We start from the raw sequence: 15,328 nt of genomic DNA, 5'->3' as shown, positions 1-15,328 counted from the left end.
AAGAAAATTCGTAACCCGGACAAAGGACAAGTGCCCCAGCTTGCTGAGGAGGAAAAAGGAGAATTATATTAGTACACTGTTTTTGAAGGCTTAATTTTTTATTTGGTATCTTGTATTCATCATGTCATATTAGGATTAAATGCATGTTACTATTATGAAACTTGAAATGATAACATCAGGAGATAAGATTTACTTATCAACCTTAAAATCTGTTTATAATAAGCTGTTTTATTAATATACATATTTTTCTCTATTTCTCTTTTTCTGTTATTCTATTTAAATAAAACTGCTTTTTGGCCAGAACTGAACTAACTGGAAACGTTGAATGCTAATTTAACATATGAGCACCTTTATCTGTTCATAACTTCTATAACAATAATTTCACCTGTGAATGTATGTTAAATCTGATAGGCTTTGTATCTCATCATTGTGTGGATACTACTTCTGCAGGTGCTTTTTTTACAAGGATACATTTTACCATTCTCACATTGTTGTTTCTACCACAATGTTATGCGTCTCTTCTTAATGTATTAAACGTTTTGTTTTTAGCTTAGTTATTTGAATTCTTAATTTATATTTAAATATACAGTGTAACTGTAACTCTAAATCTGTGGTATAACTGAATATTGGCAGCGTGAGCTGAATTCCACGCTATAACTTATTGTTAAGATATCAGTCTGAAGGGGCATTTGTCCAAGCGTAACTTGCATTTCTTCTCAATAGATGTCTGTACTTAGCATAAATTCATATTTGGAAGAGCAACCGACGCCTTAAGCTATTCCCAAATACGTGACTAAAGATGTTTATTTCAACTAGAATTTTAGAAGAACTAAGTAAATAAATTTTTAAAGAATCTGGTTAGTAACATAAATACTGGTGTTTAGTTTTGGACTATAAACTTTAATATAACTCTAAGCTCCAAACATTTCTCAGAATTGTAAGTATAAAACTGTTTTAACAGCCACACTGCTGCCGCATTACACTGAAGAAAATGGTTACCAAAAAGCTTGTTATGTACTCATTAATCTACTATCTGGGAACATTATAAAAAGCCGAGGCTGTTATTGTGATTCAAAACCACAAGAAGCAGATATTACAAAACAGGCGTTGCTACTGGACTCAGCGAGAAGTAAAAATACACTTAGAGGGTAAACTTTTAAAAACTTTTATCGTTGAAACTCTGGCTAGAGAGATAACTATCAATCGGGTTGAACATTAAGATTTTATAATAGTTTGTGACGTCATTTCTGTTTTTATAGCCCTGAAAGAAGGAGATAATGATCATCTGAGAGATAGCTTTTTTTTTTCAGTTAAGCTTTACGACCTTATAACTAGGCTAACCATCTTCATAAGAACCCAGCAGGTGGCCGATGCCTTTGTTTGGGTTTAAGGATCTGGAATTGAACTGGCTTTTTGCACAAACTCTCAATATAACCCGGCATTTGAAAGCAAGAAATGAGACACTGGTTCTCCTATGGTCTAAATGGAAAAAAAAAAGAAAAAAGGACGGCTTCATGCCGTTTTGAACTTTGTCTATTTCACGAAAGTTCATGATGTCAATCTGCATACCACGCATGCAGAAGTTAGACTAAAGTATTTAATGAAAGCCCTTACAGGATCAGGAAATAGAGGTCAGAGGTCAGCTGCCTCTCTCTCAGGCAGAGAAACAGTTCATTATCAGGATATTTTGTATTGAATATATCAACGAGCAACCACTATTATAGCCTGACTAGATAAGTAGAAAAATGGATTCCAGTTGTTCCGAATTGGCTGTCGCTCAGCGAAAGCATTATCCTAATAGTAAACATTAAAGCAGTTATAAGCAAACAACGAGAATCGAGTTTGTTTTTCTGTTATTAACCAGCACAGTTGTTTTTTTCTCACATCGTTAATTGTTGTTGTTTTAAGTTTATGAAACCAAGAACAACCAGGTCGTAAAACTAAAAACTTTAATAAAGTTCATAAAGTCAACTAAATTTTTGCATTTTCTAGGATCAAATGTCGTGTATTCCGCTACAGGATCTTCTACCATCCGAGTCAAAGGGATTGACAACATGGATATTACACTTTGTAACAGCTGATATTTGTTCTCCTTCGTATGTTAGGTTAGTCCTTAGGTATAATGTCTTTGTCGCGAAAAGGACATTAGTCTGTTGCTTTTTTTTTTTTTTTAGATACTCTAAGAATGAGATATTTCACGATCAAAACCGATATCATTCGCACGCCAGATAAAGTGTTAACCTCCTAATTACTGCTAGTAAACAAACTTAAATTATTCATAGTACTGGACGCCATGCATTGATCATTGTTAGACCTTACTTTCTGTCGTTAATTAAAGAGAAAGGATTTTTTGTTTAGTTTGTTTTGAATTTTGCGAAAAGCTACACGAGGGCTATCTGCGCTAGTCATCCCTAATTTAACAGTATAAGACTAGAGGAAAGGCAGCTGGTCATCACCACCCATCGCCAATCCCTGGGCTACTCTTACCAACGAATAGTAGGGTTGATCGTCACTTTATAACGCCCCCACGGCTGAAAGGGGAAGCATGTTTGGTATTATGGAGATTTGAGCTCGCGACACTGAGATTACGAGTTAAACCCCTTAACCACCTGACCGTGCTGCCCACCCCCCCGGCTAACTTAAATGAAGCCGACATAAACCAGTAAAGTTGTAAAATTATTCCGTCAAAAAATACAAACAAATCCAAAAGATATACCTGAATCTGTGGCCTTTCGTTTTTGCAGGGTAATAATCGAACAGCGTACGCTGTGGTTCTTTATATAATTTGTCTTGCGAGATTCGCACACGTTACCCGCAGGTCAGTTATTCAGACTTGGGACTTATGATAATAATCACAAGACATTACAAGAAGCTTGAACAAGAAAAAAATGCTATATCTATTTGGGTTAAGTAACATTTAGGACTGTGGGACGTGGGTAATGAATTGGTGCTTTGCAATGAGCAAAATAGAAGACAATGCTTTAAAAAAACAACTCAAATTAATAAGATAGCCATTTCTGTTCTGTAGACCCCAGTGGCGCAGCAGTATGTCTGCAGACTTATACTGATAGAAACCAGATTTCAATACCCATGGTGGGCAGAGCACAGATATTCTATTGTGTTTAACTTCAACACAACAACAACCGTATATACAACTATTATGATTCATATGAAAGGTGAAAAGAAAAAAACAACATAACGTGAGAATAGAAAACCATATGTATACGTTAAAAAGAAACATATTTGGGCAGTACGTACTTATCTAAATTCTTCAACTAACAGAAAGAATTCTTCGTTGTGCCAGCTATTTATATTAAGACCTCTTACGCCCTCTGGTTCAAAAATGTTTTATTAGATCTACGCAGTTATACTGAGAAATGTTGAACTTTAGCAGACTGAAAAGGGGGTGTGGTAGAATAACAGGTGTATTCATTTTATTTATGGGGATTTCTGCAACAATGTTGAATTTCTCATTATAAATCTGACTGCGTACAATTACCGTATAAAAGTAAGGGTTAACATATTCTTAAATGCCCATTAATACAGGCATTAATAGATTTAATTTGTGATAATAGCGATTAAGAAAACTGCATCTTAATTTGTATGAATGATTTTCGAATATTTTTATGTGTGATATACGACATTTCAGTTTGGCTTTTTTGAAATAGTTTACTGGAAAAAAATAATATTACATGTTCCACAAATGATTGTTTGTTTGTTTTTGAAGTTCGCGCAAAGCTACACGAGGGCTCTCTGCGCTAGCTGTCCTTAATTTAACAGTATAAGACTAGAGGAAAGGCAGCTAGTCATCACCACTCATCGCCAATTCTTCGGCTACTCTTTTATCACCGAATATGGGATTGACTGAAACATTATAACGTCCCCATGGTTGAAAAGGAGAGCATGTTTGGTTCGACGGGGATTCTAACCCGCAACCCTTAGATTACGAGCTCAGTGCCTTGTCCACCTGGCCATGCCGGACCGCAACAATAGGATCTGAGGTTCACGTTTTGGTATTATAATGATAGGCCACGCCGGTTTTATTGTGTGAATAAGAACATAACGTGTCATTATTTACCCATATGAAGATCGTATGAAAAAGAAAGTTGATGCATGAGCAGTACTAGTTTAAACGTTCAAGACAAAAATGGAGAATGGAATTGTTTTTTTTTATTTGTCTAGCAGTTCCAGTATGGTTTAAGATAAATCAGAGACTGGTGTTATTTTTTTACGTTTCTTATTAGGTATTTATTGTCCAGGATAAATTAAAGATTGGTACTCTTTTTATGCCTGTCTTATCAGTTCATTTATTGTCCAATATATATTAAAGACTGTGACTCTTTTTGTACGTGTCTTATCAGTTCAAATATGTTTTTAGAAAAAATTGTGACTAGTACTATTTTTTACGTGTTTTATCAGTTATTTGTTGTCCACACTAAATTAAAAATTGGTACTCGTTTTGTATACGTCTTTTCAGCTCAATTATAGTCCAAGATAAACTAGAGTTTAGTACTCCTTGAATAATTTTATAGGCATTTTGAATTCATTTTAACCGTTTATTTGTAAGTTTCTGTTTAGCTTAAATGCGACCACTATTAGTTCACATCCTGATGTTGCAAAAACGTGCTCCGTCCTTTAAGGTCGTGGGAGCGACAGTCAACTCCAATTATTCGACCAGACAATAATAATAATAAATAGAATAGTCCAAGAATTGGCTATATTTTCTGTTGAATATCTGCCTTCTCTATAATATATGAGCTTATAATGACGGACGTATACATGCATTTGCTCTTCTATAATATTCTAAATAAAAAGGCTTTAATATAGAAGTATTTGAAATTAAATTAGGATTTTGTATTTTTTCAATATGTAATAGAACTACGAGATTCTACATGTTAATCGCAAAACGATTCTATTGTTTAAAATGAATATCTGAGATTAAAAAATTACAATCTATAAAAAGTCAAAGGATTATTACCAATTATGAAAAGCGTCCCTGGCGGCTTTGGAGTTCGATTTCTGCTGCGAACCAAAAGTAGAAAGCCAACGAATAATGCAGGTTTGTGGTAAGAAAAGATTTGTCTGTTGGCTTGGAAACAAAAACTAGTATGTCGAGCGTCAAATATAAGTGCGAGATTCGTGATATTCAAAATTAACTTTATAAAATCATATTACGATTTCATAATGACACATATGGCGGCTAAGATTTGAAAATTTGTAATTTGGATTGTTAGGACAAGAAATCTCAATGCGTTCAATTGAGAGATTGTGGTGTTTATTTTTGTAGTATAATAAACGCTTCAACTTAATTAAACTTTTAATTTCTGCACAACAAAACATACAAATGTATATATATATATATATATATGATGCCTTATCTGATATTTATAAAGATAAGTCTTTGGTGGCTCGTAATATCGAGTATTGTATATCCTTAAGACCAAATATCTATATAAATATGTTACTAAAGTCTGTTACCTGTCCATGTAATTACTTCGCAGGAGATTCATAACGTCTACACGGAGATACAACCTAACTTCAGTTTTGCATTTTGTGTTATGAGGGTTTTGTATTTTGCCGTTTTTTTGCCACTACTTTGCATCCTATTAATGGACCTTCACCATATTTGGCATGCAGGTTTTTTGGTTCTCTACAAAGATACAGGCAAATTCACTATTTTACACGTTGAGTTTTGCAGGTTTTATGGGTATTTTTTGAGTTGTTACAATTACGCATCAGGAAAGCAATTTTTGATGTCCTCAAATAATTTATCATTAATAATAAATTTACATAACTTCCGTCCAAGGGTCGGGTACTCCAGCAAGTATTAAATATTTTTTTCCGAAAATGAATTAGGTCATCTTAATTTGAAATCCAAAATATTGGTCTCATTTAATTCTAAGAAAGTCTTCCTTTTATTATTACGTTTCGCGACCTTACCTCTTCAGCCCTAATGGACTCTTTACACGGCACAGTTACTATACTCTTGTTTAGCAGAAGTTTCACTGCAGAAATATCAACGTCAACATTTAATACTATAGCTAGTAATATGCGGATTATAGAAAAACTAACCCTAATTGTTATCTAAAATCACCAGCAAAAAAAAAAGGGGCTGTTGAGGTCCTCGTACTATTACCCCTTTTCGTTCCAGTTTTGCGAGTCTTAATATTTTCCATAAGTGAATCTTATTAGTTCGAAGGTCATTTTCAAGGTGACATATTTGTGTTTTGAGAAAGAAAGTTGTTAATTCGCTAGAATATTTACATCAATTATTTCTTACTCAAATAACTAGGATTCCAAAATGCATATTTACCTCGATTAATGAAATTCGATGGTGAAAGATATATGAATTCTTGTAATGCATAAACAATAATTATACAACTTACGATTTGAAAACTTATGCAATAAGCTAGATTTCGGATTCACACATGCACAGAAACAAGTTTAAGAAATGACTAATCTTTAGATTCTTATAATAACGTACCCCAGTGATTTTTATACTAGAGCACAGATAGCCCATTCTATAACTTTGTGGTCAACAACAACCAAATCAAACTAATATAATGAACCTTCAGAGGGCATTTGCGTGTCATTGTAATACTTGGAATATTTTAGACAAAAAGAAAAAAAGGCACTCAAGTTAGCTCAGTCAGTAACAAACAGGCCCATTCCAAATACCTGAGGGACTGTCCTGTATTATTTAGATAAACCCTGATTTATAATAAAATCTTGACAGCTTATATTATAGATATTGGTAATTCTGGACAGTTTATGTTACAGATAATTTAAAAAATAAGAAAACGAAAAAACAAACAAATAAAAACCCACATACACCAGTACTTCCTGTACATATATATAGCGATTACTTATGTTAACTTTACTCAGGTATAATTAATAAATTAAATATGTATTTTTTAAAAAAATTTCAGTTCGTGTTTCGGTTTTCTTTTTCTTTCTTTTAGAATTTCGCGCAAAGCTACACGAGGGCTATCTGCGCTAGCCGTCCCTAATTTACCAGTGTAAGACTAGAGGGAAGGCAGCTTGTCATCACCACCCACCGCCAACTCTTAGGTTACCATTTTATCAACGAATAGTGGGATTGAACGTAATATTATAACGCCCTCACGGCTGATAGGGCGAGCATGTTTGGTGCGATGGGTTATGTTTGTGTCATGGATACCAAAAATCTTGTTATATAATCACTTTGAAAGACGTAGAAAAGCTGTAGGTTTTAAAGTAGTAACAAGTTAACGCTGTTTCGAACACCACCTAATAAAATCAGATGTATAAGGCGGCATTCACTTCTTATGACTTTGCTTCTCGTAGAAATGTCATGAGTGTTGAAGAAACAAATTGATTGTCAGAGCACCTGATAATTGCTTAAATCATTAATTCACACTTTTTATGGTCGATATTCTGTTAGTTAGGCCCAGATGTTGATTTGATATTAAATCAGGAAAGGCGTTGGTTGTCATACTTGTGTTTCTTACACATACCTACCAGCCGCCTAGCGACTAACTTGCTAAAACCCCATGTTTCACTAGTAACTTAAATTCACTGTCTTTTTTCGATTTCATTTCTTATTTATTTTATGTTCACTGTATATTTCGTTTGATTTTGATGAATAAATGTTTTATCTTTGTGCTTAACACTGTTATTATCTGTCTGTCAGTTTATGTCCTTTTCACTTTTATATGCAAAAACGGCTCGTTTGGGCTGAGAAAACACTTTTACATAGAAGAGCGAGTGGGTTTCTCGTCATCACTGATTATCCTTTTCACTTTGTTCTTGCTCTTCCGGAATCATTCCTTCTTACCTGACTACTAGTTAATTAACAGTACTACATATGTGCGAACGTATAACTTTTACTTATATCTTTAACCATATAACAAGATTATTACGGTTTCATTTTGCATCTAATTCAATGCTGTTGTTCAGAGCAATTTACCTCATGAATTTTTACTACACAGTTATCTAGTACCTCTAAAATAGTGTTTTGCGGCTCACCATAATTCTGGAGACCGTTTTAGCATTGCATTCTTTAAATTGACATATTTACATTATGAAAGTGTTTTGTAACGAATAGGCCGCAATTGAAGCGATGGTAACACATGTTTTAAAGCTTAATTTTTAATATAACGGTGGTTCTTGATGGATATAAACCTATTCACGTGTCTATAGTTTGCAGAGTTAGCATGTGAATGGTCTGTGATAATAACATGTGAACTTGAAGCTGAGTACGTGTGTAGTCTTCTCCTCGCGGCTAGCCCAGTAGTCTTTCCGTTTGTCGGCAATTTTCTTCGGCTACTGGCTCCTATTTAACCCTGATATAGGTTCATATCATATAAAAGAGCTCAAGACAAGCTGTAGAGAACATTTTAATAACTGGTTTGACGGCGTATGCTAGAGGCCTATCTTCTCTACCTCGGGGCTGCCCCGACCTTGTCGCGGTTCGACCGGTAAGAGTAGCACGGCAGGAAGCCTCACTGCTTCCAGCTGCTGACTGGAACTGCAACTGTTGCCTCGTTCGGACCTCCCATGGCAGTAACAGAATATTTTAATATTGTTCACCTAAGAAAGATGTTGATTCACTGAACTTTTTCCACCCGTGGGGCGGTTCAAGTTGTTACTTAAAAATATGTTTGCCTTACCCAGTTTTAAAAGAACAAGACGTCAGTTTCTCTGTGCTACACAGAGCGTGTAAAAATGTGAAAACAAGTTAAAAGAGGTGCTCAATTCATAAATGAACGATAAATAAGAGTGTTTAATCATTCTTTAAATAAGGCATTTTAATAAACTTATCAAATAATACCTACTTACGTCAGAAATGATACATTTTCTGTACTTTTTCATGAAGGACTTGAAAAAAATTGTTGAAAATAGTGGAATTTTTGTCTTAATATTCTGTTGTGTTAACCTTAACCTTAGCAGTCAGGTTACTTTTTCGGTATTCTAAAGCTTTTAGTTTATTTTATGTCTGTAACTTCGTATCACTTCTCAAACAACTTAAAATGTTTACTTATTTACAAGGCTCTTTGTAACGTTGTTGTTATTAAGCACAAAACTATACGGGTATCGAAACTCGGTTTCTAGCGGTATATGTTCACAGACATACCGCCCTCTTTGTAATGTATTTTAATGATTGTAGTTATTTAATTTATTCGGCTTTAAAATTGTTTTAGTTTCTTTTTATATATATTTGACTTCAGAAGAAAAAGAAGAAAAAATACGGTGATGTTCAGTTTATACCCGAAAACGTTCGGTTCTCATATCACTTATATTTGACAGAAATTAACTTTAAACGAGACAAAACTCACATTTAGATTTTTTTAAGATAAACACATATATTATTTGTGTTATTGTAAGCCGATGACATTGGAATGACAAAATATCTCAATATACATTTTTATCATTCATTCATGAGAAAAAGGTAGTTTTTAATGCTCTTGTAAATTAACCAGTGACATTGGAACGTCAAACTACTTGAGTATTTTTATCAATTATTCATGAGATGAAGACAATTCTTCATTAAATTTCCTGAAATAAATAGCGATGTATATTTTTAATTATCTTGTAATTTGAGTGATATATATATATATATATATGAACCTGAAACCACATTTGAGGCAGATGTGATAATGAGGCTTACAGTTATTTTTTTTAAGCATAACTGACGATTTTTAAGAGAGACTTCTGTCGGATAGATGTCAATGGAAGACACGTATAGTTCCAAAGTACACGAATAATACCACACTGAGTGTTCAGAGTCTGTGATTTCTGTTTCTCCCTTCAATCCATATTTGGTCTAGATCATCATATTATTAACCATTTTCATAAACAAACATAAAAAACTCACAAAAATGTGATATTGTTTATAAAGTAATATTTATAATAAAGTATACTTTAATTTTTTAGGTTTTTGTGGAAAGCAGAAGGAGCAACTTGTGTCACCAAATTGACATCAGCGCTAGAAGACATTGGGCATTCTTCTTAAATGTATACTGAGAACTCGAAACCTCATTGGTTGATGCCGTACCAAATAGGAAGAGTCATCTACCGGTGTGATGTGATAAAACATCAAAAGCGAGTTTTTCAGCTTTAATACGAAAGTAATATAAAATAAAAATAACGAGATGTGATCAATATTTTGATAAAAGAAATAGAAATATTAATAATTTATATAAAAAGGACAGCTAGTCCTTTATCGTCTTACTAATCGAAGTGAACTAATCTGCTTTCCACAGAAAAAACAAAACAAATCGGAAGTTTATTATTTCCGTTTGTCAAACTTTAACCACAGACCTAAAAGAAAACACGAACCTGTGAATACGGCTGGATAAGTGCTGCTTGCTGGGAGGATATTCTTCATATAGTCATATGCTGTTCAAGTTGAAGAAGTTATTGGTTTGGACTTATAGAACTTGGAATCCTTCCTAAACCTATAGTGGTAGCCAGCTCTGGAAATTCTCCGGTGAAATTTGAAGAGCTTGGACGAAAAAGTTACTTTTTTTTTTCTTGCGGCCAAAAAATTACCAGGTGTTTACATTTTTTACTTATGTTCCTAAGTTCATTAAAATTTTAATAGGTGATAGGCTTGCCAGTCGCTGTTGAAAATACGTAAACGGCTTATTTCAACTTCAAACTATGGTTTTGTTTTAAAACATCTCGCCGAATTTTTCTTAAATTTCGTTGTTGTTTTTTATTGTTATTTTTTTCAATTCTGTGTACTGTGAACATTCACCAACTGACATGCACATATAGTGAGGTGTTTGTAAGAACCAACTTGTGGTGGAAGCACATAGTTTATTCGTTTAGAAAAAGAGTCATAATCAATAATAACCACAGTCTACTTGTTCCTTTTCCTTTCTGTGCTACATTGCTTATAGTTTGCTACTTGCCACTGACCTAATGTTACCGACTATGTTTGTTGGTGTTTCCAGAAAGATATTACCATTTGTTGGCGAGTCTGTTTATTATTGATGGAAATTCTGATGTTTTGAAAAGTTTCACATTTGCTCATTATATACCCCCATACGTTCCAAAGTGCTTATGCACACCACACCTTTTGTTTGTATTAGTTATTGTTTAGCTAGTGTATTATAGTGTATTTTTGTGCCAAAAGATGGTTCTGATATATTAAATTAAATTTTTATTTTATATGTATATTCTGCCCCATTTTCCCCCTTATCGGTTCAAATAATTGTTACATATTTTCAACTAAACATATCACGAAAATATATATTTTTGGGGATGGAGGGGGAATCCAAGATGGCCATGGCTCAAATTTATAACTTTTCTCTATTTTTGTTCTCTTCTCTATATTTGTAATTATAAATAATTCATGAACAAGAAAAATGATTTTCCAGAAATATTTCGTGATATTAGAAATCCTGTGATCGATCGACGATTGTGCCTTACGTTAATCTTACACCGACTTACTATGGACTGTTAAGATGTTTTATCGAACTGTCTAGATTCTTGGTAATTCAGGTTGAAAAGGTTTTTTTCTTGTTCACTTGGAAATAGAAAACAAACTCATTCATGTGTATATTTTGAGGACATCATTTTTTCCCCTTAAATCAAGTGTGATATTTTATAGAAAACGTCTCATTTTTAACAATATAACTGCTCAATATAAAATTACTATTACAAGGGGAACAAGATGCGGATGTTATAATTGTTAGTTTCAAAGTTGATCGTTATGGTTTTAACATATATTTCTGTCACAAAAAACGGTTTAGTCAAGAAAAGTAAACTTTTTATGAAGTGTAAGTGCTTATTTCCAGCATATTTCGTTATGATAGGGCGTATGCATGCAAGTTTCAGGCAGTTTTCCATTTTTATGAAGTATTTTTTTGGAATTACTTATAAATCCAGAGAGAGTTTGAGGTAAGAATAAAGTTAAATATTTTTATATCGTATTTACTCACTACTTTACACAACTTACATGAGAAGTATTACTGATAATCACTACTTTACACAACTTACATGAGAAGTATTACTGATAATCACTACTTTACACAGCTTACATGAGAAGTATTACTGGTACTCACTGCTTTACACAACTTACATGAGAAGTATTACTGGTACTCACTGCTTTACACAACTTACATGAGAAGTATTACTGCTACTCACTGCTTTACACAACTTACATGAGAAGTATTACTGGTACTCACTGCTTTACACAACTTACATGAGAAGTATTACTGGTACTCACTGCTTTACACAACTTACATGAGAAGTATTACTGGTACTCACTGCTTTACACAACTTACATGAGAAGTATTACTGGTACTCACTACTTTACACAACTTACATGAGAAGTATTACTGGTACTCACTACTTTACACAACTTACATGAGAAGTATTACTGGTACTCACTACTTTACACAACTTACATGAGAAGTATTACTGGTACTCACTACTTTACACAGCTTACATGAGAAGTATTACTGGTACTCACTGCTTTACACAACTTACATGAGAAGTATTACTGGTACTCACTACTTTACACAACTTACATGAGAAGTATTACTGGTACTCACTGCTTTACACAACTTACATGAGAAGTATTACGGGAAATGATTGTCTTCCGATAAATCGCTCAAAAAATTAGTGAAAATTATTTTATAAGTTTATCATATGTTGATCAGATAAATGGTTCCAAGATCCAAAAATAGGATCGCATTGGAGAACATGATTTATGGTTTCATGGGGCCGCAACACATTAAAAATATATACCTTCCGAAACGATCCTGATATCAGAAGAATACCCAAGCTAACAGTATTGTTACTGTAACAGTAAATGTTGATCAAAATGGACAGTTAAAACTGGATATAAACGAAAGCGCGGAAATCTACGGAACTTCTTAGTGAAACCATTATCACCTCTCCTTCGGTGTGCCAACGGTAAATTTGCAGACTTACAATGCTAAAACCTGGGATTCGATTTCCTTCAGTGGTAAGAGTGTAGATAGTCCATTATTTACTTTCCGCTAAAAAACAACAACAACAACAAATTAAAACTAGATTTCACATAATGTCCAGCTGGAGCCTTGAGCCGTAAAAGTGTGGGAACTTTTGTTTCAGAAAGAAATAATCTGGAAAGTTGTTTGTTTGAAGCTATATAATTGGTTATTTGTGCTCTGTCCATCACGGGTATCGAAACCCGGTTTCTAGCGTTGTTATTTTGCACTGAGGGGTGGTGGACAATCTGAAAGTACATAGCCCTTGATAGCCGAGTTTTTTTAAAACTCATGTCACTTGCTTATAATATTATTCTAAAATGTCTGAACTGCGTGCTTGTGTGTGTGCTGTGAGTTTATCATTAATATGCAAATAGGTAAGTATGTATACACATATATAAAGAAAACTGCGACAAATAAGTGCCATTATTTAAGGAAATCTTATCTTCTTTGTTAAAGCAATAACAATAGGTAATAAAATGAGGCGCTGGTTATTGGATAACAGATCGCACAAGCAACATGTTCATTACCTGTCCTGTCGTGAAATTTGTACAACAAAAAATAAATTTAAAAAACAAAATGGCGAATAAAAGATATTGTCTCTTTAAGAAAGGATTGTGAGAAACACGCTGCTTTCTATTTTCATAATGCACATGTTTGGCAGAGAGAGAGAAAGGGAAAAGAAAGATATTTTGTATCATCTATATTTAAGATTAATATTTCATGTTATTTCTTTATAAAAACTGAACGGCTTCAGCGTTGTGTAAATTTGTGCCGTATCTGATCCCAATAGATTGCTCAATGATTGTGAACTGTCTCTTCTATTTGTTGTTACTATTAATATTGTTGTAAATCATAAGACAGATTAAAACAAGTGCATTGGACTACCATTTGTGTTTGTCATTTTTGTGTCCGTTTTATGAAAATTTAAAATATTAGTTTTGAATGTCCTAAGTGTAAAGCCTTTAGAGGCCAATGATTTATGCGACCACTTCTTTTTTTTTGACACAAATTAATTTAATAGTCACTTGACACTTTAATAACACGTTTTTGTCTTGTTTTTCCTCCTTCACTTATTGAAGTGTTACGTATAAGTTAAAAAAATTCTGAATAGTATTTATATTTTAGAATTTTCACACAAAGCTGGGCAATGGATATCTGCGCATAGCCGTCCCTAATTTTGAATACTGCTAGTCTAAAGCATCATACCAACTAATGCACTATTCTGTTTGTTTCAATAATGGGTTTTGACCATCACTTTTATAACGCACTTACCTCCCAGAAGTACAAAGCGCATTCTGAGACTGAGGAATGTGAGACACGAATTCTCGGATTGACTGTCTTGATTCACTAACCATATGCCAACCCCGTCTCTTTCATAAATATTTGAACTATCATTATCTAAGTGTTAAAATTACAAAACGTGCTGTATTATGATCTGCTAATTGTTACTGAGTTATCAATTCATGTTTATAGGTAAATAGAAATATAATGAACTAAAGCTAGAACCCTAGTGGTCAGTGTTCCACGCTACAGATCGAAGGTCCAAACTTTGGGCAATTAAAGGTAAACTTGTACCCAATGGATGGTGGGATACTGGTTCCTTAACTGCTAGTCAGTTCTAAACTATGGTTTGTTTTGTTGAATGTTGTTTAAAGCTATTCGAAAATTATCTATCTGCGTTTGAAATGATAAAGTATAGAAAAAACAGCTAATTAACACCACCCACCACCAACTATTGAGCTACTTTTTACGAACAAATAGTGGTTTTATGAGCCACAAGGGTAGAGTTATCTGTGTATGAAATACCACTGGAGCTTTCGTACCCGAGGTAATATAAATTGTATATGTGTGGCACACTTTGTTCAATTTAACAACTGTGTGGATTAGGTAGTGAATTAAACAAGTTTATTACGTAGAGAAGTTTACAGTATCAAATAATTAAAATCCAACAATTAAAAAAAAGTTTAATCGCTTGTAACAAAATACAAATGAAAAAACAACAACAGTAATATCAAGCACGTAAAGAGGAGATATATATAAAAATCAAACAATTGTTCACAGAATATATACATATTCTACAAAAATCAATATTAAATAAATATATAAATTCGTGATAACGAGAAAGACTCTTGAAATAAAAATGTATTCTCAAAACGGCTGGTATGGGTATTAAATCTCATTAAAGTAAGGAACAGAACAAAGAAAGTCGAAACGTTGTTCTATACTTTATTTTAATTTAAGTTTTAATACCCATACTAGCTGTCTTGAGAATACAAATTTATATAATTAACTATCTAATGGCTTTCGACAAACAGTAATATTATTTAGTTTTGTGAAATAATTTAGCACAATAGCTTACG

At 33.4% G+C, this 15,328-nt stretch overlaps 1 protein-coding gene across 3 annotated transcripts in view; it reads left to right on the top strand.

Annotated features, from left to right (window-relative positions):
- Window positions 1–13,852, top strand: part of LOC143229014 (uncharacterized) — a 59,586-nt gene extending 45,734 nt beyond the window's left edge. For all 3 annotated transcript variants that reach the window (XM_076460633.1, XM_076460632.1, XM_076460631.1), the window contains exon 3: window positions 9,916–13,852. The gene's annotated coding sequence lies outside the window, so the exon portion shown is untranslated. The remainder of the gene's footprint in view (window positions 1–9,915) is intronic.
- Window positions 13,853–15,328: the final 1,476 nt, after the last annotated feature.

This window comes from Tachypleus tridentatus, chromosome 10, assembly GCF_004210375.1.
Source record: "Tachypleus tridentatus isolate NWPU-2018 chromosome 10, ASM421037v1, whole genome shotgun sequence".
Lineage (NCBI taxonomy): Eukaryota > Metazoa > Arthropoda > Merostomata > Xiphosura > Limulidae > Tachypleus > Tachypleus tridentatus.
The sequence above is the reverse complement of the archived record's forward strand: the minus strand, read 5'-3'. Positions and strand labels throughout refer to the sequence as shown.